Raw genomic sequence first — 21,791 nt, 5'->3', positions numbered from 1 at the left:
TAGTCTTCCTTTTCTATCCACCTGGTATACCTTTTGCGTTATCTTAGCCCAGGTAATCTGGCAGAGACCAAAGTCCCGGGGCGTCTGGGTGGCGCTGTCCGTTGAAGCCTCCCGCTCTTGGTTTCTGCTCAGGTGGTGACCTCAGGGTCCTGGGATGGAGCCCCGCCTCGGCCTCCACTCGGGATAGAGTCTGTTTAAAATTCTCTACCTCCGCATCCCTCTGCCCGGGTCCCCACGTGCATACACACACTCTCTCTCTCTCACAATAAATGAATGAATGAATTAATTAATTAATTATTCCAAAGTCTCTTATGCCAGTCTGTAAAGCTGTGTCATCCAGTATATCTTTATTTTTTTTTAAGAATTTATTTATTTGGCAGAGAGAGATCACAAGTAGGCAGAGAGGCAGGCAGAGAGAGAGGGGGAAGCAGGCTCCCTGCTGGGCAGAGAGCCCGACGCGATGCGGGGCTCAGTCCCAGGACTCTGAGATCATGACCTGAGCCGAAGGCAGAGGCTTAACCCACTTAGCCACCCAGACACCCTCTTTTTTTATTTATTTTTTTTAAGATTTTATTTACTTGAGAGAGTGTGCCTGAGCAAGAGAGAACACAGGAAGGGGGAGGAGTCTGACCAGGGGTGGGGTCAGAGCAGGGGGAGGCGCAGACTCCCTGCCTGCTAAGCAGGGAGCGCACTGTGGGGCTGTATCCCGGGACTCCAGGATCCTGAGCCCAAGGCAGGTGCTCAACCGACTGAGCCACCCAGGTGCCCCTCCTGTGTATATTTAAAATGGCTTATTGTGTCCATCTCATTTGTCTTAACGCTCCATGTAAATGGCATATAAACTTTTTTTTTTTTTGGTCACATCGGATACAATTTATGCCAAGGTTAATAGTAGCCACATTTGCAGGTCACAGCTTCAGGCTTTTTTTGTTTTGTTTTGTTTTTACTAAATTAATTTTCTCCATGGGGAGGTCAGTTGTTTCATCTGTGTTTGATTTCATAACTCATCAGGTGCAAGCTCTATATTTACTTTCTAGGTTCCTACTCCTTAGGTAATAGTTTTCATTTTCCTATTCAAATGTTGCTAAGTCATTAACAAAGAGTAGTTAACAATATGCTGCGCAAACTGCTTTTACGGAGCTAATGGTTTCAGCAGCGAGAATAATGGTTCCATTTTTACATCCAAAGTTTCTCATTTTTCGGCTACTATGTAAAGTTTCTCATCCCTAATCCACATTAAATAAGTCAACATTTTGATCTTATAGGGGAGGCGTTTTTGTTTACTTTTTTGGAAAAATTATGATAAAATCCCACATTTTAAAAATGAACAGGGACTACAAAGATGTCTTCACATGCGATATTCGTCCGTTTCACATCAGTGATAACTTGACCCTCTTTGGCCAGATCTCAATTCTGAGCAGATTCTTCTGATGACTGCTGAACTTTGTAGGATTTCACAGCTGATGAGACTAAATTGATCTGGGTGCTTTCCTTATATATTTACATAGTCAAAGTGGTTCTGAACACAGGCTGCCTCTAAACTTAATTATCTGGGGCACAAAACACCAGAGAGTTTGAGAAAACCCTGTGCCTGTGACAGCTGTCTCACATAGCTTCCCATTATTTTACACGATGTCTTCATTTTAGAGAGTATTTCTGGTCCATGACAAGAAGGCAAATTAAAAATGTATGCAAAAACCCACAACTCATTTAACCAACCGGGCCTCTATTTTTATTTTTGTAATTACACAAGTTAAAAACGAACTCATGATCATTGCAAAAAAATGCAGCAGCACAAAACTATATGGAGTGAGAACTTCTTCACATACTCTCCTCCCCTCTTACCCCTCCCACGGATCCTTCCAGACTTTTCTTAGAGGATTCATAAATTCCATAGATAACCTCCCACTCCAGCCCCGAGAAAAACTGATCCCTCCTTCTCCGTCTCACTCGCCAAGATTACAGAACCAAAAAGAATTTGAGTCTGGAGCACTTGTTCAAGTGGGAAAGGAGGTGCAATTTCACAAAATAAAGGGGGAAATCCCAGCAGGGCCATGCACTCCGGGAGGCAGTTTGAAGAAGGGAGTCGGCGGGGCTGGAGGTGGGGTCTGAGGGAGGGGCCAGCAGAGGGAAGTGTTTGAGCAGTGATGAGAACCTGAGCAGAATCTGAGCGGAGTCTGCTTACACAAAGGGCTCGGACCACACCTTCCCAAGGAACAGCGCCCCCCACCCCCCGCCCCATTAGAATCAACCTTTTCAGGTCCAGGAGAAGGTGTAAGGGAGCAAGAATTCTTTTATGCCTTCATTTCCTTCCTGTAACTGTATCCAGCCTATGCTACCTTGGGTGCGAGGCTGTAGGAGGTTCAAAGTGACACTCAAGGCAGGCTCAAGGAGGTGGCCCCATGGCAAACTGGAGGGGGCACAGCTGAGAAGATTCCAAGCAGGGCAGGCTCAGAGGACAAGGTGTGGACCTTGGCTTTCCTTAAAGGTAGGAGGAAGCTGCTCTCTTTTTGGAGAAAGAACAAAATTCAACTGAGTGAATTTTAATGATCTTACTGGCTTTGGTCAATGACTCATGAATCAGGCAGCAGCCCATCCGGCAGATAGAAAGGAGCAGTGAGTAGCGGTACACAGCGGAAGCCTCCTAGGCAGAGCGCACTGGGAACAAGGAAGTTAACACGCAGGCCACAAATCAGATTGGTTATTGCAAGGTCACCTTCCTTTAGGGGACGGTGATGGGGTCTATCAGGCCGATGACCTCACTAGTGCCGATCAGGCGATTCCTGATTGACGGGTTTAAGATTCCATTTCTGGGAGAGCCAAAACCGTCGTTAAGTCACAGTTTGGGGATGTAGCGTTTAGCATAAAGAGGGAAATTCCAGACGTGGCCAGGCACTCCAGGGGGGCAGTTTGAAAAAGGGAGAGGGTGGGGTTGGCGGTGGGGTCTAAGGGAGGTGCCAGAAGAGGGTAGCGTTTGAGCAGGTGAGGAGAATCTGAGCAGAGTCTGCATAGACAAAGGGCATGGACCATACCTTTCCAAGGAACAGCGCCCCCTCATTAGAATGAACCTTTTCAGGTTCAGGAAAAGGACTCCCTTTGGGGGCTGCTGTTTTGTTTTAACTTTTGTTTGTTTGTTTGACCTATGTCTGTGTAATGCGTGTGTATGTGTGTGTGTGTAAGTAAGATATTCCTTTTTCTTAGATTTTATTTATTTATCTATCTGACAGAGAGAGACACAGCGAGAGAGGGAGCACAAGCAGGGGGAATGGGATAGGGAGAAGCGGGGCAGGCTTCCCACCCAGCAGGGAGCATGATGCGGGGGCTGGATCCCAGGACCCCAGGATGTGGACCTAAGGGGAAGGCAGCCGCTTAATGACCGAGCCACCCATGCAGCCCTGATTCCTTTTTTTTAAACCATGCTTGTGCACACACACATTTTTTAAACATGAATGGAATCCTTGAATCTATATTTCTGTGACTGGGTTTTTTCACTTAAGACACTACGGTATTTCATGTCCGTATATGGAGAGTCACCTCTCCTTTTAAACACATGCTGCCCATCTTTTAAAATTAAAAGATGGTTGTTTGTTCGTGCACTTGTTGATTTAGGGTTAGGAGGCTGGCCATGGGAATGACCAGGAGAGGACCCGGGAGAGAGAGGCTAGTCAGGCCACATGCCTGACTGTGTGGGGACTTGTGGGAGGGAGCCTTGCTATGGAACAAGAGATGTCAGAGGCGGGGGACACTAATGTCACTTGTCCTCAGCCTCTACATCTCTGCAGAAAAAGTTAAGGAAAATCCCCAAATTCCATCCTTTCGAAAAATGTCGCCATGTCATTTTAGGTTTCCATGGCACAAGCCTAGCAAAACTTCCGAGATGTTTTAATGATGTTAAACGCCTTTCCCTTCCTTTCTTTTTTTTTTTTTCTGAAAGAATCAAAAACAAACTTCAAATGTTTAGAATGTCAACTTCATCCCAGTTCAATGCTTTTATATGTGTTGCTGAAAAAGAAACTCCCAGAAGTAAACATGTCAAAATGATCTCTGTGAAAGGAAAAGAAAAAGCTTTTTTCAAATGTCAGTGGTCAGGAATAGCCTTGAAATAGAATCAGAGCCTTTGAAAATCCTGTTTCATAAAATTAATTGTCCCAAGATCACAGTTGGGCATTCATTTCATTGAACTTTCGAGCAGCCTCAGAGGTAATGTTAACTGGTCATTTATTTTCCGTAAGAATGGCACTGACTCTTCTTAATAGTTAGCCTGAGGAACTTAATCAAGGGGACCAACACCAGGAACTCGGGAACAGGACTCCAAGCAGATGTGTTGGTCCCCACTCCAGTCTGAACTCTTCTCCAGGACACTTCTGGTTTTTTGTTTTTTTTTTTTTGCCTTAGAATTAACTTGTTTGAACAACTGCCAAGACATCAGGGGACACCTAGGAGCCAGAGACGGAGAAACAATTTTTAATCTTCCTCACGTCAGTGCAGAGAGGATTTCACAAAAATGTCATTCTCTTGGCAAAATGCCAGTGCCTTTTTTCAATTGTAAAATGGTATTTCCAAATTCTCCTCACCAGTATGGGGTAACAGAGGACCCACAGGAATGGCTCCTCCCCTAGAGTCTGAGAGGGAGGAACTATTTGGGGAAGGGGAAGAAAATTCTAGAACAGCATTTTCTACATCCAGAGAAGGAGGCCTCTGATGAGTCCTGGATAATTTCAAAGCAGTGACTTCACAATTCAGATTTATTGCAGCAGGACAGCATTTCCCAACTGAGGGATAAAGGGATTCACTTTGTTAGAAGATGTAATGATCACTATTCTTTTTCAATTTTTAAAAATAATCCAGTAGGGACTTTAAAAAATTTTCATCCTTGGAGTGTGTGGGTGGCTCAGGCGGTTAAGCGTTTGCCTTCGGTTCAGGTCATGATCCCAGGGTCCTGGGGTCGAGCCCCATGTCAGGGTCCCTGCTTATCAGGGAGTCTGCTTCTCCCTCTCCTTCTGCTTGCTGCTCTGCCTTGTGCTCTCTCTCTCTCAAATAAATAAATAAGATCTTTAAAAAGTTTTTTCATCCTTAAAACAAAGTTGGAGTCATCCAACGCATATCCCATGAGCAGGTCAGAGGAACCAGCTCACACTTAACAGCCGCTGCTGGGGAGAGGGAGGAGTTTACCACTTGGTAGACAGAGCAGGCTCATTGTGTGGGGTGGGGTGGGGTGCACCATTATCCTTAGTTCTGCATTGTTTAATTTAGTCTGTGTAAAACTACAGTGTAGACTGGGGAAGCAGAGTGAAGAGGAAACCCACCGAATGGGAGAAAATATTTGCAAGTCATGTATCTAATAAGGAATCAAGATCCAGAACATATAAAAAACTCCAGGAACTCAATAACAAAATAAACAGCCTGATTAAAGATAGTCAGTCAGGGGCACGTGGGTGGCTCAGTGGGTTAAGCTTCTGCCTTCAGCTCGGGTCATGATCTCAGGGTCCTGGGATCGAGCCCCGCATCAGACTCTCTGCTCAGCAGTGAGACTGCTTCCTCCTCTCTGCCTGCCTCTCTGTCTACTTGGGATCTCTCTCTCTGTCAAATAAATAAATAAAATCTTAAAAAAAAAATAGTCAAGGGGCGCCTGGGTGGCTCAGTGGGTTAAGCCGCTGCCTTCGGCTCAGGTCATGATCTCAGGGTCCTGGGATCGAGTCCCGCATCGGGCTCTCTGCTCAGCGGGGAGCCTGCTTCTCTCTCTCTCTCTCTCTGCCAGCCTCTCTACCTACCTGTGATCTCTCTCTGTCAAATGAATAAATAAAATCTTTAAAAAAAAAAAAAAAAAAAAAAAGTCAATCATCCTGAGTAGTCATTTCTCTGAAGAATATATACTTATATTTGCCACGATTGATAATGTGTGTTTATCTAACCACGGTTCTTAACAGTGCACATCAGACTCTCTCTTGTTCTTCACAGATCAGTATTAAAAGAGAAAGTACAGTTTTAAAAGCCCAATTTGGCTTTTCACTGATAGAGGAAAAAAATTTTTTATTCACGATGAATGATTTTTTTTTCAAGATTTTATTTATTTATTTGACAGACAGAGATCACAAGTAGGCAGAGAGGCAGGCAGAGAAAGAGGAGGAAGCAGGCTCCCTGCTGAGCAGAGAGCCCGATGCGGGGCTCAATCCCAAGACCCTGAGATCATGATCTGGGCCGAAGAGAGAGGCTTAATCCACTGAGCCACCCAGGTGCCCCTTGATGAATGATTTTTGAACAAATAATAACAAACAGCGGTTTGAAACTTCACAGAAATTTTACAAAAATAAACCAACTGGCATTTTTCAACCAAGAACTGCAAGCATTTAAGACAGCTGCTTTGGTCTATTTTTGATGCTACAATGCTGATACATTTCAATCTAAATTTTATTCTCATTTAAACAAAATTTTATCAATGTAGTAGATGTAAATTACTTCTTGAAAAACATCACAAGATTTCAGATGGGAAGCATCACATTTCTTCCCACTCCAGGCTATTCTCCTGGGCAATTTTTTAAAAAATTTTCCATACTTATGGTAGTTACATTCATAATTCTAAATATTGTGCCCATGTCACTACTTCTTTTTTTTTTTTTTTTTAAGATTATTTATTTATTTATTTGAGAGAGAGAGCATGAGAGGGGAGAAGGTCAGAGGGAGAAGCAGACTCCCCATGGAGCTGGGAGCCCGATGTGGGACTCGATCCCGGGACTCTGGGATCATGACCTGAGCCGAAGGCAGTCGCTTAACCAACTGAGCCACCCAGGCGCCCCCCATATCACTACTTCTAAATTAGATAGATATTATCCAACATCTCCTTGCTCCAAAATGTAAAGATTTAACCTACACAACTGACCTTCTCTTTTCAATTTTTGATAGTTATTTTCAGTTTTTTTCCTAATATTTGTAACTTGAAATAATGTACACAGATCTCTATTTCTTGTTCCATTAATTTTCTACAATATTTCTTGTTTTTCCAGGATATAGAATTAGAATTCTTCTCCAGATTCTACCTCTCGACTTAGGCTCCCTACTAAGTCTTCTGTGGATTGTCTAAAGGTTCTTTTTCAAAGCTGAAAACCATTAAATGGTTTACACATTATTATAACTATGTAGGTGTTATTAACTGTAGAGATTGTTTTTTAATGCTAGGATCCCAGGGGCACCTGGATGCCTCAGATGGTTAAACACCCAATTCTGTTTCAGCTTAGGTCATGATCTTGGGGTGGTGGGATCGAGCCCCACGTTGGATTTCATGCTCAGCATGAAGTCAGCATGGATTTTTCTCCCTCGTCCCTCCCCCAGCTCATACTCTCACCCTCTCTCTGTCGAGAATACATGAATAAATCTTAAAAAAAAAAAAATGCTAGGATCCTATTTCCTTCTGTATATAGACAATGTCAGCACTCCAGGGTCACCTGAAAGAATGTTCTTAGAATTGTAAGCAAAACCTGTTCTCTTTTCTAATACTCTACCAATTGCTCAAACTTATGCCATCTTCCAGGTTGTTTCCTGTTTGAACCATGACTATTTTGTACAACTTTCCCTTGCTTTTGTTGTTGTTGTTTTTTCTGGAGCTTCTAAGTGCCTTTCTTTGATCCTGTCAAAAAAAAGAAAGGTGTCTTCTTCTCAGTAGGCTCCTAGGTCAGTTCTACTCTTTCCTGTATCCCATGTCTCCCTTTTTCTTGGCTTTCCACTCATCTCAAGGACTTTCTGAAAAGGCGTATGTGGGAGGTGACATTTAAAAAATTCTTGTATGTGTGCAAATATCCTAATTTACTTTTTGATTCAATTGATAGGTTAACCGTATATAGCATTTTAAATTGAAAATCATTTGAAATTAATGGCAGGATACCTTGACTTACCACTTGTTCCAAAATAAGTATGCCTGTTTATTTTGGTATTTTCCTGTTTGCTGCTTATGTTTTCATATATATGGGGATCCTTAATTGTTTGTACTCACTCTCTGGGCAACTACAATTCATGAAACCGCTTTTCACAAAGGGTTGCCATTTACTACCAGATGGCGGAAGAGACCTCTTGGTAGCCCAGCCAATTTTCCATTAATAAGTTTCTCTGACACAAAATATCATCCTAAACCTAATGTACTCGAAACTCTGTAGTCAAGAGGCCACAATTTCTTACCTCTGCATTTTACAACATTCTGTAAGTAGCAAAAGCAACAAACTTATTGATGTATCCAAGTCCCCAGAAAATTTTTAGACAGCAAAAAGCATTTCATGAGGATATAAGTGTTGTTCAATAAGAAGATAACTCCAATAACTGAGAAGTCTGCTATTTCAAAACATTTAGCAAATGAATTATTGTTTTCATGATGGAAATTTTAAGGTGAGCAGGGAGAAAATATACATTAGGCAACTTTTGTAAAGTAATAAATAAGAAATAGTGATTAGCCAACTTAATTGTATGTTGATATTTACTGTAGATTTTTAATATTAGTCTATTGTGTCTCTCAAGATGGATATTTTTACTGGTAAACTTTCAAGACTAAATATTGAGCTTCTGATAATTCTTCAGAGGTTTTCCATAATTTTACTTTTCTATTTTGTTTGGTAATTCTTCAGTTAGAACAAATTATTTTGTTAGAAATGTTACTTTATGGAGAAGATTCAAATATGTGTTATAATTAGGTGACCATCAACAACATAATTACTACCTTATTTGTTCTTACTTTGTTTCATGCTCACTCTAAAACATGACTATTCTAATTGGGTGAATTGAATCAGTTTAATAAGACTAATCAGAATATTTTATTTTTTTTAGATTTTATTTATTCTGTCAAAAAAAACACATCACATTGTCAGGGCTTTCTTACCTAATTAATATTAATCAAATTGCATGGCAATCTGTAACTTGTCAAATAAATATAAAATACAAGTTGCCTTATGTATATGGAACTAAAAATATAAAATAATTAAGAAAATCGTAATGCAGTTATTTATTTTTTATAATGCAGTTATTTAAATGTTTTTCCTATTATTGTACTTAAAATAACTTTTCTATTATATACCACACAAAAACTAAATATCAATCTTTCTTCCAAGAAAATTCTAAAATTTCTTTTTTTTAAAATTATTTATTTATTTGACAGAGAGAGAGATTGAAACTAGGCAGAGAGGCAGGCAGAGAGAGAGGAGGCAGCAGGCTCCCCGCTGAGCAGGGAGTCTGATGTGGGGCTGGATCCCAGTATCCTGAGACCATGACCTGAGCTGAAGGCAGAGGCTTTAACCCACTGAACCACCAGGTGCCCTGAAAATTCTTGAATTTCTATAAAAAGGCACATGACCTCGATTATCCAAAGTAATCTTAAAAAAGAAGAGCAAAATTTAAGAATTTACACTATCTGAGGGGTGTCTGGGTGGCTCAGTGGGTTAAGCCTCTGCCTTTGGCTCAGGTCATGATCTTAGGATCCTGGAATTGAGCCCCGCATCGGGCTTTCTGCTCAGCAGGGAGCCTGCTTCCCCTTCTCCCTCTGCCTGCCTCTCTGCCTACTTGTGATTTCCCTCTCTGTCGAATAAATAAATAAAATCTGGAAAAAAAACGAATTTAGACTGAGTTTACAATTACTAGTAAGGTATAGTAATCAGTGTGGTACTGGTGTAATGACAGACAAATCAACAGAACTGAATAGAGAGCCTAGAACTGACCCACATTTACACAATTTTTTGAGTTTTACTAAAGCAGTTCAACAAGGAAAGGAAAAGTTTTCATAAAATGGCACAGAGACAACTGGATATTCATTAGGGGAAAAATGAACCACCTGTACCTCATCCTTACCCAATAAATAATCCAAAATGTATCATAGACCCAGACTTAAGAGTTAAAACTATAAACCTTCCAGAAGAAAACATTAAAGAAAAAAATCTTCATGATCATGAGGTAGGCAAAGACTTCTTGGACAAGACCCAGAAGGAAGTAACTATAAAATTAAACTTAGTAAACTAGGGGTGCCTGGCTGGCTCAGTCAGTAAAGCATGTGAGTCTTGATCTCAAGGGTTGTGAATTCAAGCCCCACTCTGGGTGTAGAGACTACTTAAAAAAAAAAAAAAAAAAAAAGGTTGGTAAATTGGACTTCAGCAAAATTTTAAAATCCTATTTCCTGAAAGGCACAGTTAAGATAAACAACAAGCAAAGGGAAAATACTAGCAAAGTATACATTTAGTAAAGGATATGCTTCCATAATACATAAAGAACTCCCACAACTGAATAATAGACAGAAAAAACCTATTTTTTGGAAAGGCAAAGAGTTTGAGCAGACACTTTCCAAAGGAAAATGTTCTAGGGGGCAATAAGCAACTCAAAAAGGGCTCAACATCATTAGTTGTCAGGAAAATGCAAATTAAACAACAGTTAAGTTACTAATACAACTCACTGGAATGGCTCATATTTAAAACACTGACAACACCAACGCAGGGAAAAATGGAAAGAACAGGAACTCTTGTATGTTGTTGGTGGGCATGTGAAATGATGCAGTCACTTTAGGAAAAGTTCTGATAGTTAGACAAACATCTTACGACACAGTGATTCAGCTCTTAAGATTTTATCCAAGGGAAATTTAAAGATGTGTTCACAAAAGGACGTGTGCAAGAACATTTTGTTAGGAGACCGTTCTCCATGGGTCTCTGGTGTTCTGCTTGGCTTGTGAGCAGAAGTACGGGCTGCTTTTTGTTCTGAGCTATGTTTGTGTAGAAAACAGCCTTGGAAAATAAAGGTAAAGTCTCCCGCCTATTCAGGTTCTCTAACACATTTTGTTCTGAGCTATGTTTGTGTAGAAAACAGCCTTGGAAAATAAAGGTAAAGTCTCCCGCCTATTCAGGTTCTCTAAGCTCAGGGTTTGTCCCCTGTGTCATACATAACTCCTGTATGCAAGCGTCCCTTGGTCCTGTATGTCACTCCATGGAGATGGTCTTAGGGAAGTGGTACAGGTACTGATTGATCCTCTGGCTACCACTGTTGCTGTGAGCAAGAAAACCCTTTGTGTCTAGCTTAGAAGGCTTCTGATACACTTATGTGATGGAATAGCGCTCAGTGATAACTAGGAATGAACTACTGAAACACAGCATGAATGACTCTCAGAAACACACCAAGTGGAAGAAACCTTACACCAAGTAGTGCTAACTGAATGATTGCACATATAGGCGGTTCTAGAACAGGCACAACTAATCGATGGTGTACAAAATGAGGACAGATCTAGAGAAGGGTTGGACTGAGTATTGCATTTTTTTAAAAACTCATAGAATGGTGGTACACTTCATGTTTGTCTATTTCATAAGCAAATATTATAAGCAAATATTAAGACCTAGTTAATTACACGTGAGCTGAAATGTTTCAGTATAAAGTATACTCTTGTCCACTGTTTAGTTTGAAATACATAAAAAGAAATGGGGCGCCTGGCTGGTTCAGCCGGTGGAGCATGAAACTATTGATCTCAGGATCCTAAGTTTGAGCCCCCTGCTAGGTATAGAGATACTAAAAAAATAAATAAAATCTTAAAAAAATACATAAAGAAAGAAGATGGATTGGTCGGTGGATAGATACATAGATGGAGAAAAGAAAGATCTATGATCAAACAAATACAGCAAGATATTAATGCTTATGGAGTCCAATAGTGGGTATACATCACCGTACAATTCTGCCTGCCAACTTTTCTATGTATACAGCATTTTTCATTTAAAAAATTGGGGAAAGAGGGGCACCTGGGTGGCTCGGTGGGTTAAGCGTCTGCCTTTGGCTTGGGTCATGATCTCAGGGTCCTCGGATCAAGCCCCGCATCGGGCTCTCTGCTCAGCAGGGAGCCTGCTTCCTCCTCCCTCTCTCTGCCTGCCTCTCTACCTACTTCTGATCTCTGTCAAATAAATAAATAAAATCTTTAAAGAAAATTGGGGAAAGATAAATAAATAAAAATAAAAAATTGGGAAGTATCCATAAAAATTCTAATGGGGCTCAAGATACATTTTATCATGAAAAGAGTCTATCAATGTTGGGGAAATATTACTCAATTCCAGATATGTCTGTCTTTTCAGTTCTTGCAAACAGATCCAGCATAAACCCAGAGATGTCTCTCAGACAAGAGAGAGACAGAGGAAAAGAGAAAAATGAAGTCTGAAGTCAAGGTTTCCAGTTCAACATCAATAGATTTTTTTTTTAAGATTTTAAGGTTTTTAAGATTTTATTTATTTATTGACAGAGGAGGAAAGCGCGCGAGAGAACACAAGCAGGGGGACTGTGAGAGGGAGAAGCAGGCTTCCCACTGAGCAGGGAGCCCAACGAGGGGCTTGATTCCAGGACCCTGGGACCATGACCTGAGCCGAAGGCAGGGTCCTAATGGGTGAGCCAGCCAGGTGCCTGCCCCTCAATAGAATTTTTTAAATGTGTCCATCAGCTACATAATTTTACTAATAAGAAAGAAAGTATATTTTAAAATGATCATGGACAAGTTTATTAGCAACATGATCCATAGAAGTCATCCCAAGTCCATCAAAATTCTAATAAGCCAATCAAAATTTTATTAAATAATTAACATTTATTGTATATTAATTGTTTCAGTTTAGATCGTTCAGATTAATGACACTGCTACATTTTATATGTTGTATGTACGTCTTTTTAAACTTATGACATGGGGCGCCTGTGTGGCTCAGGTTTAATCCTCTGCTTTCAGCTCAGGTTATGATCTCAGGGTCCTAGGATTGAGCCCCGCATGGAGCTCTCTGTTCAGCAGGGAGCCTGCTTCCCCCCCTCTCTCTGCCTGCCTCTCTGCATACTTGCGATCTCTCTCTCTCTCTCTGTCAAATAAATAAATAAAAATCTTAAAAAAAAATAAACTTATGACATGATTTTGATCATCACTATAGTACTTTTAATACTGAAATAAATTTTTGTATTATGTATTTTCCTTGAAAAATATGTCATTTACTTTGTATCATAGTTCTCAGCAACACATTTTGGGGAAAAAATGCACTACTTTTTTTTGGGTTCTACTTGTATTTTTAAGTAAAGAAATTATGTTGGATGAGTTTTAAAAAGTGTCTTACTGTCTATATCCCATGTAAGGAAACCGGATCAGATGACCACAGATCTGTTCAGCTTGAGGGTCTGCTCTTTGCTCTGTCTTCTGAGCAGTGAAAATACAAGTTACAGCTGTCTTTTTCAAACAGAAAGCATCATTCTTTTCCTCCTTCATAATGCATCATTTTCATAAATAGTTCAAACAATACAGGGACAGTGAACACATTCTCATACATATTCTGTCCAGATAACTAAGTTTGCTGTTTGCTGGATATCATGGACATCTTTCATGCCAAAAAAATAAAAATACATAGTATTTTTAAAAGATACACTGTATTCTACTGCAGTGAATATATCATAATTGATCCAATCAGTTCCTGGTTGATAGGCCTTTAGGTTTCCATGCTTTCATTGCTGAAAATAACAATATTATAAATATTCTTGTACATCCCACACTTGTCCTAGTATACCATTGGAATAATTTTTTGGATCACAGTTTATATATACTTTAAATTTTGCTAGATAATCCCGAACTTCTCTCTTGGAAGTCTGTGCCAATTTACAGTTTCCCCCAACGCTGTAAGTTTTTTAGCTCCTCCTTCAGCTTCTAGAAACCTGCAGTTCCTGTCTTGCAAAGTAAAATATTTAACAAAGGAACTCTTAAATATTCACTAGCGGGACATTTCTCATCCTTTATTTGCCGGAAAGACTTCCAGCCATTTCAATCAAAGACTCTATAAAGGTTATTTCAATTGATCCTCCTTTGTTGTAATTAGACCCCACCTAAACTTCCCAGGAGATGGTAACCCACTTTATTTTGAAAAAGCCTGTCTAGTTTTAAAAGCTTTCAACAGTCACTCTAAGAAAATCCTTTTGATGGCAAACTTCAAAGCCTTGTTTTGGTTAAAGCTCTTTTCTTTTTGTTTCAGCTTCAATAAAAAGATGGAATACCTGATTCCTTTACTTGAAAACTAGATTTTCAGTCATTAAAAGTATGTCTCCACAAGCACAGAGGAATCCCACAGGATTTGAGATGCTGCCGTCATTCTACAGGGTCTGACCTTCCCCCGCCCTGTCTGGAAAGCTCTGTGCTTTCCACCAGAGGAAGGAGTAGGAGGATGGGAGGGGCCACAAGCTAAGGTCTGTTGGACACAACGACAACACAAAACTATTAAGTGCTTTGGAAAGACTGGGAACTAAAGTGAATGTTTTCGGTTGAGTCACAAATGGCATATTTGCGTGGCTGCATCCAGAACCGGAACCATATTTATATCAGTGAACCAGAAATTCTTTTTTTTTTTTTTTAAGATTTTATTTATTTATTTGACAGAGAGAGAGATCACAAGTAGATAAGTAGATGGAGAGGCAGGGAGAGAGAGGAGGAAGCAGGCTCCCTGCTGAGCAGAGAGCCCGATGCGGGACTCGATCCCAGGACCCTGAGATCATGACCTGAGCCGAAGGCAGCGGCTTAACCCACTGAGCCACACAGGCGCCCTGAACCAGAAATTCTAATTCTTCGTTAAACAGCCCTGTGCAAATTAAACTTCTCAGGCTTTGTCTGATCCAACCAGACCATAGAGCTTAAAATCAGAAACTTCCCCAGGGTCATCTGTAAGTAGTTAGCGACAAATTCCGGACTTAGCCCCAAATCTATCTGACTTTGGGGAGCATTTCCCTGCATTGGTTCATTTTTTTTCCTTCCAGCTTAAAATAAGAATTTCATTTTATTTTTATGTAGTTGACGTACAATGTTCCATTAGTTTCGGGTGTACAACATGATTAGCTATTTGAATATATTGCAGAATGATCAGTATAATAAATCTAGTTACCACCCATCACCAGATATAGTTACAGTTTTTTTTCCCCTTGTGATGAGAACTTTTAAGAGCTATCATATTATTTCATATAAGGGCCAGAGCAACTTTACAAAGTAGTTAGCATTAGGACTGTTTTTACAGATGACCTAATTGAGTGAAGAAAATATGTTCATAGGACCGAGGTCAGCCAAGTACAGCCCATGGGCCAAATGCAGTCCTTTGCTTGTTTTTCTAAATAAAGAATTTTTGGAACATAGCCACACTCACTTATGTACGTATTGTTAAGCTGCTTTTGAGTTACAATAGCAAAACCGAGTAGTTCTAACAAAGACCATACAGCCTAAGGAAATCTAACCAACTTACTATCTGGCTCTTTGAAGAAAAAAAATTGCTGACCCTGACCTACAGTAGGAATGAGAGTTAACATTCAAACTCAGTCCTGTCAGAGTCCAAATAATCTGTGCCCAATTACCTACTCTAATTAGACCTGCTTGCTGTGTGTACACATTTTTGCAACATTTTTGACGGTATTTCTCTTCTTGCGGACATCTCAGAGTGCTGTGGTCTGGCTGCTAGCACAAATTACATGTTAATTCGGTGTCCGTGGGGAAAGATTATCCCACAGTCACTCCCACTGAGCTCCTCGGAACTTACAGGTCATTATAGGAACTGCCACCTCCCAGTTGCTGGAAATGAAGTGCAGCCACCAGGCCTCTTGCTCTGGGGCCTGTCTTGCCCTTGAGCATGGATAACTTGGCTCTGCGCTTTCCTACTGTCACCCCTGACCCGCAGAGACTCTAGCTAAGCGATGCCAGTGCCCCTCAAACAAGCACATCTCTAATGGCTTTGATGACTCTTGTGTCCTGGGGCCCTCCTGGGGACCCTTATCCTCTGGTGAGTCTTCTGGTCACCCATAATATATCCATTCCAACATACTCGCTTCCCTTAACCCATTTATTCTTCCCTCTACCATGTGGCAAGGAAATGCAGACATTTCTGCTTCACTGAATGTTGGTCATGGCTTTTTGCAAGCTTCTAATTAATTGCTGCCTGAACATGAGGTTTGCCCTGTTCCTCGGGCCAGTCAATTGAAGCAGCTCTTCTGGTGGAAACTCCTTGCACCATTATCGGGCCTAGCATGTCCCCATCCCGGTGACTGGCCTGGCTTCTGGGACGGGTGTTGGGGGCAGCCCCTGAGAAGTACACCTGCTGTGTGCTCTGTAGTGATTTCTAGAATGGCGGAAGTATCAGCTTTTACTAGGGAAGGGGAAACATTGGGAAGTCATAGGGTTAAAAGGTGTCTATAGAATTAACATCTTATGGCCTACATCCATTTATCTTTATTCTGTATTTCAGAGTCCCAGGTTTTCCTAACAAGGACTTTGACCTTAGCACAGCAGACTTGCCTTTGGCTGAGAATTCAAACCTACCTGGAGCTCATCTGTGTCCGCTCTTCTACCACAAGAGATAAGGGCCTCTTTGTATGCTACCCAACAGGCCTATGACTCTTGGCCATTAACTGCTTATTAATGGTGCTCAGACTCTAATCATCCCTCTGCAGAGTATTAATATAATTTATCAGCAGCCATCTACTTCAACTATCTTGGAAGACATGGTTCTCCTCATATTTCTCAAATTGCTGAATCATTTGATCTGCAAGACTGTTCCCCTCTCCCTGGACATTTTTCCAGCTCACCACAGGGAAAGTCCCGAGCAACCGGGTCACAATCTTGTGCCAGGAGTATCTGCGCCCACCTACCACTCAGGAGAGCATTTCCAACACCTGCCAAGTGATAAGTCAATAAATCCCAAATCTCATCTTTCCATCTGTTTTCTCAGACTCTAATTTATGTACAATTTGCAATAGTCTGAGTGCTCTGAGAAGTGAATGCCAGGATGGGACAAGACATGTAAGAGATTTATTAGGGGAAACAACTATGAAAGAAAATGAGGAGACTGGAAGAGTTATCAGTCATGATACAGGTATGACCCCTGTCAAGGAAGAAATGGGGGGAGCAAGGGGGAAAGAAAGAAAGGAAGGATGAAGAAATGTCCATAACTACATGCAGTTCTAAGAAAATTTTGGCAAGACTATGGGCGTCTTCAAGTCAAATACACCCAGGAAAGGAATCTTGCATCTTGCAGGAATGGGCTTGCCTTAGTACTCCTGGCACTCTTAGTCACTGACTGGGGAGCAGCCAATGTGGGAAGTGTGGCCTTGGGAAGATTAATGTGATGCACCTGGAATACAATATCTGGGACATTCAGGCAACTAGACTCCCTACACTCAGAGATCCAAGAGTACATGTCTCTATGGCCATACCTCAGGATAATGCGGATGCCAAAGGATAATGCGGATCCTTTCTTTTTTCTTTTTTTAATGAGAATTTACTTATTTCCAATTTTATTGAGATATTATTGACCTATATGTAAGTTTAAGGTATATAACATGATGATTTCATACATGTATCCATGGCAAAATGATTACCCCAATAAGGTTAGTTAAGTCCTCTGGGGGAAACACCTTTTAGGAGAAACCAGTAGGTTGACACACTCAACAAAGTAGCCCAGCCAGACCAACCAAGAGGGAATGAGGTTACAAGTCCCAAGCCCCACCTCCACATACAAGCCTTTTAGCTTCACACTTTCAAATGTAGTTAGATAGCCAAGAGTCACTGCACACTTGAGAAAAATCTTTAACATGAAAATCAGAGGCCAAACAAACACAAACAGTGGTCACAAAACCATCAAATCACAACCCAAGAAGAATCAGAGATTAAGCAAGGAGGAGAAAACCTTAACATAAGTTTCACTGCTAGGAAGGAAAGACAGGTTATTTCATTCAAGAATAGAACAGGATGCTATATAAAGAAAATTAAGAGAAAAAAAGTTAAGAGAAATTAAAAGTATGAAACTAAATGGAAAACTTAATACATAGTTTGAAAATATAGTTGTAGAAATTTTCCCAGAAATGGAAGTAAAAGCATAAAGAGTCAAAAATAGGAGATAAAATAGGAGATAAATAGGCGATAAAAGACAAAAATAGGAGATAAAAGACCACCATAAGGATTCAAGAGCAAATTACAAGAATTACAGAAATACAGAAGAGAGAAGTGGATGGGGGGGGAGTCATCAATGAGGCAATTCATGAAAAGATCCTGCCACTGAAATGCAAATGCCTCACCCACAAAAGAATAAAACTAATCCCAGCTCAAGACATACCATTCTGAAATTTCATAAAACCATGGACAAAATAGAGAATTTGAAAGTATGTTTTTCTTAAAGAAGAAAATTTAAGGTTTTTGATGTTTTGTTTACAAAGGATCAATCGGAATAACATTGGATTTTTCCACAGCGACACTAGAAGCTAGGAGGATTGTAGTAAAGTCTTCAACACTCTGGGGTAGAGTGATTTGTAATCTGTATTTGGCCAAACCAAGTCAGTTACTTGTCAGAATAGAAAAAGGATACTTTAAAATATGTGGGGTGTGTTGGGTGGCCCATAGCTGGTCTACTAAATTAAGAATATGCAGATAATGACCCGCCAAAGTGAAGAGGCAGAAGCCACCCACACAGGGCTGGCAGGTTACTCCCTCAGCATTTGAGTTCCCACTTTAGGAAAAGGGTCCTTTTGACTGAAGGCACAGTTTATTGTTTTATTGTTGTTGTTTGTTTTTTAAAAATTTTTAGAGAGAGAGAGAGAGCACGTACACAGGTGCTCCCAGTGGTGGGGGAGGGGCAAAGGGAGGAGAGCGAGATTCTTCAGCAGACTCCCTGCTGAGCATGGAGCCCATCTCATGGGGCTGAATCTCACTACCCTGAGATCATGACCTGGGTCAAAACCAAGAGTTCACCCAGGTGCCCCTGAAGGTGCAGTTTTAACACATACAAAGAAAGTAAAACCACAAGATGTAGTACTTACAGCTCCCAGAAGCAGGGTATGGGGGAGGGGGTAGGGAGTGCAATGAATGGGGGGGTAAGGGGTAAGGTGGGGAGGGCAGTTCTCCATCCCAGGTCACAAGGAAACTGAGGAATTCTTTTAGATGTTTAGACTTATCTAGACCAAAACTATAAGCCATAAACATGATCTAAATTATTATTCTAAATAACCTCAATGTTATCACTTTAAAAACTTTTAAAAATCCGGGATGCCTGGGTGGCTCAGTTGGTTAAGCAGCTGCCTTCAGCTCAGGTCATGATCCCAGTGTCCCAGGATCGAGTCCCACATGGGGCTCCTCGCTCAGCGGGAAGCCTGCTTCTCCCTCTGCCTCTGCCTGCCACTCTGTCTGCCTGTGCTCACTCTCACTCCTCTCTCTCTGACAAATAAATAAAATCTTAAAAAAAAACTTTAAAAAAGCTAATGTTATACTTTAAATGATGACACCAGTTTTACCATTTCTCCCCCCAGAAATGAGTACATGAAGCACTGGCTTTGCAGCATATAATGGAAATGGAAAAAATTCTGCTATATCAGATGGAGGCTTGGAAGGTAAATTTTTTATCCAAATCAGCTTGATAGTTTATTGACTCCTGGAAAATCTTTTAAGATTAGAGAGGAATGGAGGGAAGACACTAGAATGCAGTTTATACTTACATTTGATTCATGACTGTTTCAATCAAAAGTTAATTCACACTAATTTACAGACGTTGGAGGTTATAAAAGCATTCTTGGAGGAGCCAAGGCGAGTCAAGAATTCTTGACATAGATTGCAAATAAACAGCCACAAATTCTTTCCTGTGTCTCTGTGTAGGTGGATTCTGTTTATCCATCCCTTGAATCTGGAACTTGACATGTGACTTGCTTTGGCCAATGAGACATGAATAAATGACAAAAATGTTTTTGTGCTGAGAATATAAACTAGCCTTTGGAAGATGAGAGATCACTGCAGAGAGAACCTCAGCCATCCCAACTGCCCACCTAATTCACCAACTGACCATAACTGGAAGAGCAGCAGAGTAGTTTAAATCCACTGAGTTGTAGGGTGAATTGTTGCAAAGAGCAAATGTGAAGTCGTATAGTTCTGACACCTGTTTTTGTCATGAGCTCAAAATATTGTAGCCTTTATATGATATGTAAAACTATAACATATATTTTATAATATACAAATAAGAAATTTCAATTATATACAGTGCTATGACCCAGTGAACCATTTAGGTGCCAGTCCCAAGGATACAGACAACAGATACTGTATTTTCACTCTGTTCATTCAAGCATGGAGTTGCTTTTAGAATATTTAATCCAGTTCTTATATCTTAAAAAAAGTAGCATTATTGAGATATAATTCATGTACCCCCAAATTGACCCTTTTAAAGTGTACAGTTCATGAAGGATTTTCTATTTTCTTGTGATGTTTTTGGTTTTTTTTACCAGGGTGATGGTGGCTTCATAAAATTAATTGAAGAGGTTTCCTTTCTCATCTGTTTTCTAAAAGAGGATTAATAGATTTGTTTTTGTTTTTGTTTTTCCCTTAAAATATTTGCTAGACTTCCACCAGTGAAGACATTTGACCTGGGTTTTTCCTTGTGGGAATATTTGTATTTACTGATATGGCTATTCACATTTTTTAGTTTTTGCTTTAGTTAGTTTTGGTGATTTGTTATTTCCAGGAATGCCTTCATTTACAGCTATTTTGAAAATTATCAGAATTATGACATTCATAATATTCCCTTATAATACTTTTCATTTTTTTCTCAAAGATTTTATTTATTTGACAGAGATCACAAGTAGGCAGAGAGGCAGCCAGAGAGAGGAGAAAGCAGGCTCCCTGCTGAGCAGAGAGCCTGATAAGGGGCTGCAGGGCTCCATCCCAGGACCCCGGGACCATGACCTCAGCGGAAGACAGAGGCTTTAACCCACTGAGCCACCCAGGTACCCCCATTTTTGTCTATAGTCAAAATGTCATTTTTGTTTATAGTGTTGTCCCTCTTCATTTCTCATTTTGGTAATTTATATCCTTTTTTTCTTAGTCCAGCTAAAGGTTTATCAGTTTGATCTTTTCAAAGAGCCAGCTCTTGGGTCCTTTTCTCTATTTCCTTTTGCTTTTGATTCATTCATTCCTATTTTTATCCTATTTCTTTATTTCTACTTAATTTAGGTTTGATTCGTTCCTCTTTTGCTACCTTCTTGAGATAGAAGCTTACATTATTGTCTTCCTTTTAATATAAGCACTTACTGCTATTAATTGCCCTCTACGTACAGTTTTTCCTGCTTCCCTTAAATTTGAAATATTTTTGTTTCCACTCAGTTCCAGATGTTTTCTTTTTTAAAAGATTTTATTTATTTGACATAGGAGAGAGAGAGAGAAACAGGTTTCCCATGGAGCAGGGAGCCTGACAAAAGGCTCCATTCCAGGACCCTGGGATCATGACTTGAGTGGAAGGCAGATCCTTAATGACTGAGCCACCCAGGTGCCCCTAGATGTTTTCTAATTTCCCTTGTAATTTCTTCTTTGGCCCATGGGTTATTTAGAAATGTGTTCATTTCCAGATATTTGGGGGTTTCTAGATTTTTGTTTTTGCCAATTTAATTCCACTATAGAAAGAGAATGTATCTTGTATGTTTTCAGTCCTTTAAAATGTATAGAGATTTGTTTTGTGGCTCACCATATGATCTGTTCTGGACAATGTTTCATTTGTTTGAAAAGAATGTGTATTCTGCTATTGTTGAAGTTTTCTGCATATGTCAAATATTTCAAGTTGATACTGTAATATCAACAGTACCCATCTTGACATTCTCTTGTTCATTGCTGAGACAGGAATCTGAAACCTCCAACCACACGTGAATCATCAATTTGTCCTTTGAGTTCTTATGATTTTTGTTTTACATGTATTAGAATTTCCTTCCTTTTTAAAGCTAATATTGAACATGCTAATAAATTGGTAATTTAAGTATTCAAAGCACTATACAAGAGCTATACAAACCTTAGT

At 40.2% G+C, this 21,791-nt stretch overlaps 1 long non-coding RNA gene across 1 annotated transcript; it reads left to right on the top strand.

Annotated features, from left to right (window-relative positions):
• Positions 1-1,647: 1,647 nt before the first annotated feature.
• Positions 1,648-20,625, top strand: LOC106004841. Its single transcript, XR_001177888.2, has 3 exons — positions 1,648-2,488; positions 19,273-19,353; positions 20,580-20,625. It is a non-coding gene; the product is annotated as an uncharacterized LOC106004841 (long non-coding RNA).
• The last annotated feature ends 1,166 nt before the right edge of the window (positions 20,626-21,791 follow it).

This window comes from Mustela putorius, unplaced genomic scaffold (assembly GCF_011764305.1).
Source record: "Mustela putorius furo isolate JIRA1106 unplaced genomic scaffold, ASM1176430v1.1 tig00003858_pilon_pilon_pilon, whole genome shotgun sequence".
In the NCBI taxonomy this organism is placed as follows: Eukaryota; Metazoa; Chordata; class Mammalia; order Carnivora; family Mustelidae; genus Mustela; species Mustela putorius.
Note: the sequence above shows the minus strand (reverse complement) of the source record. Positions and strands in the feature narration are given on the sequence as shown.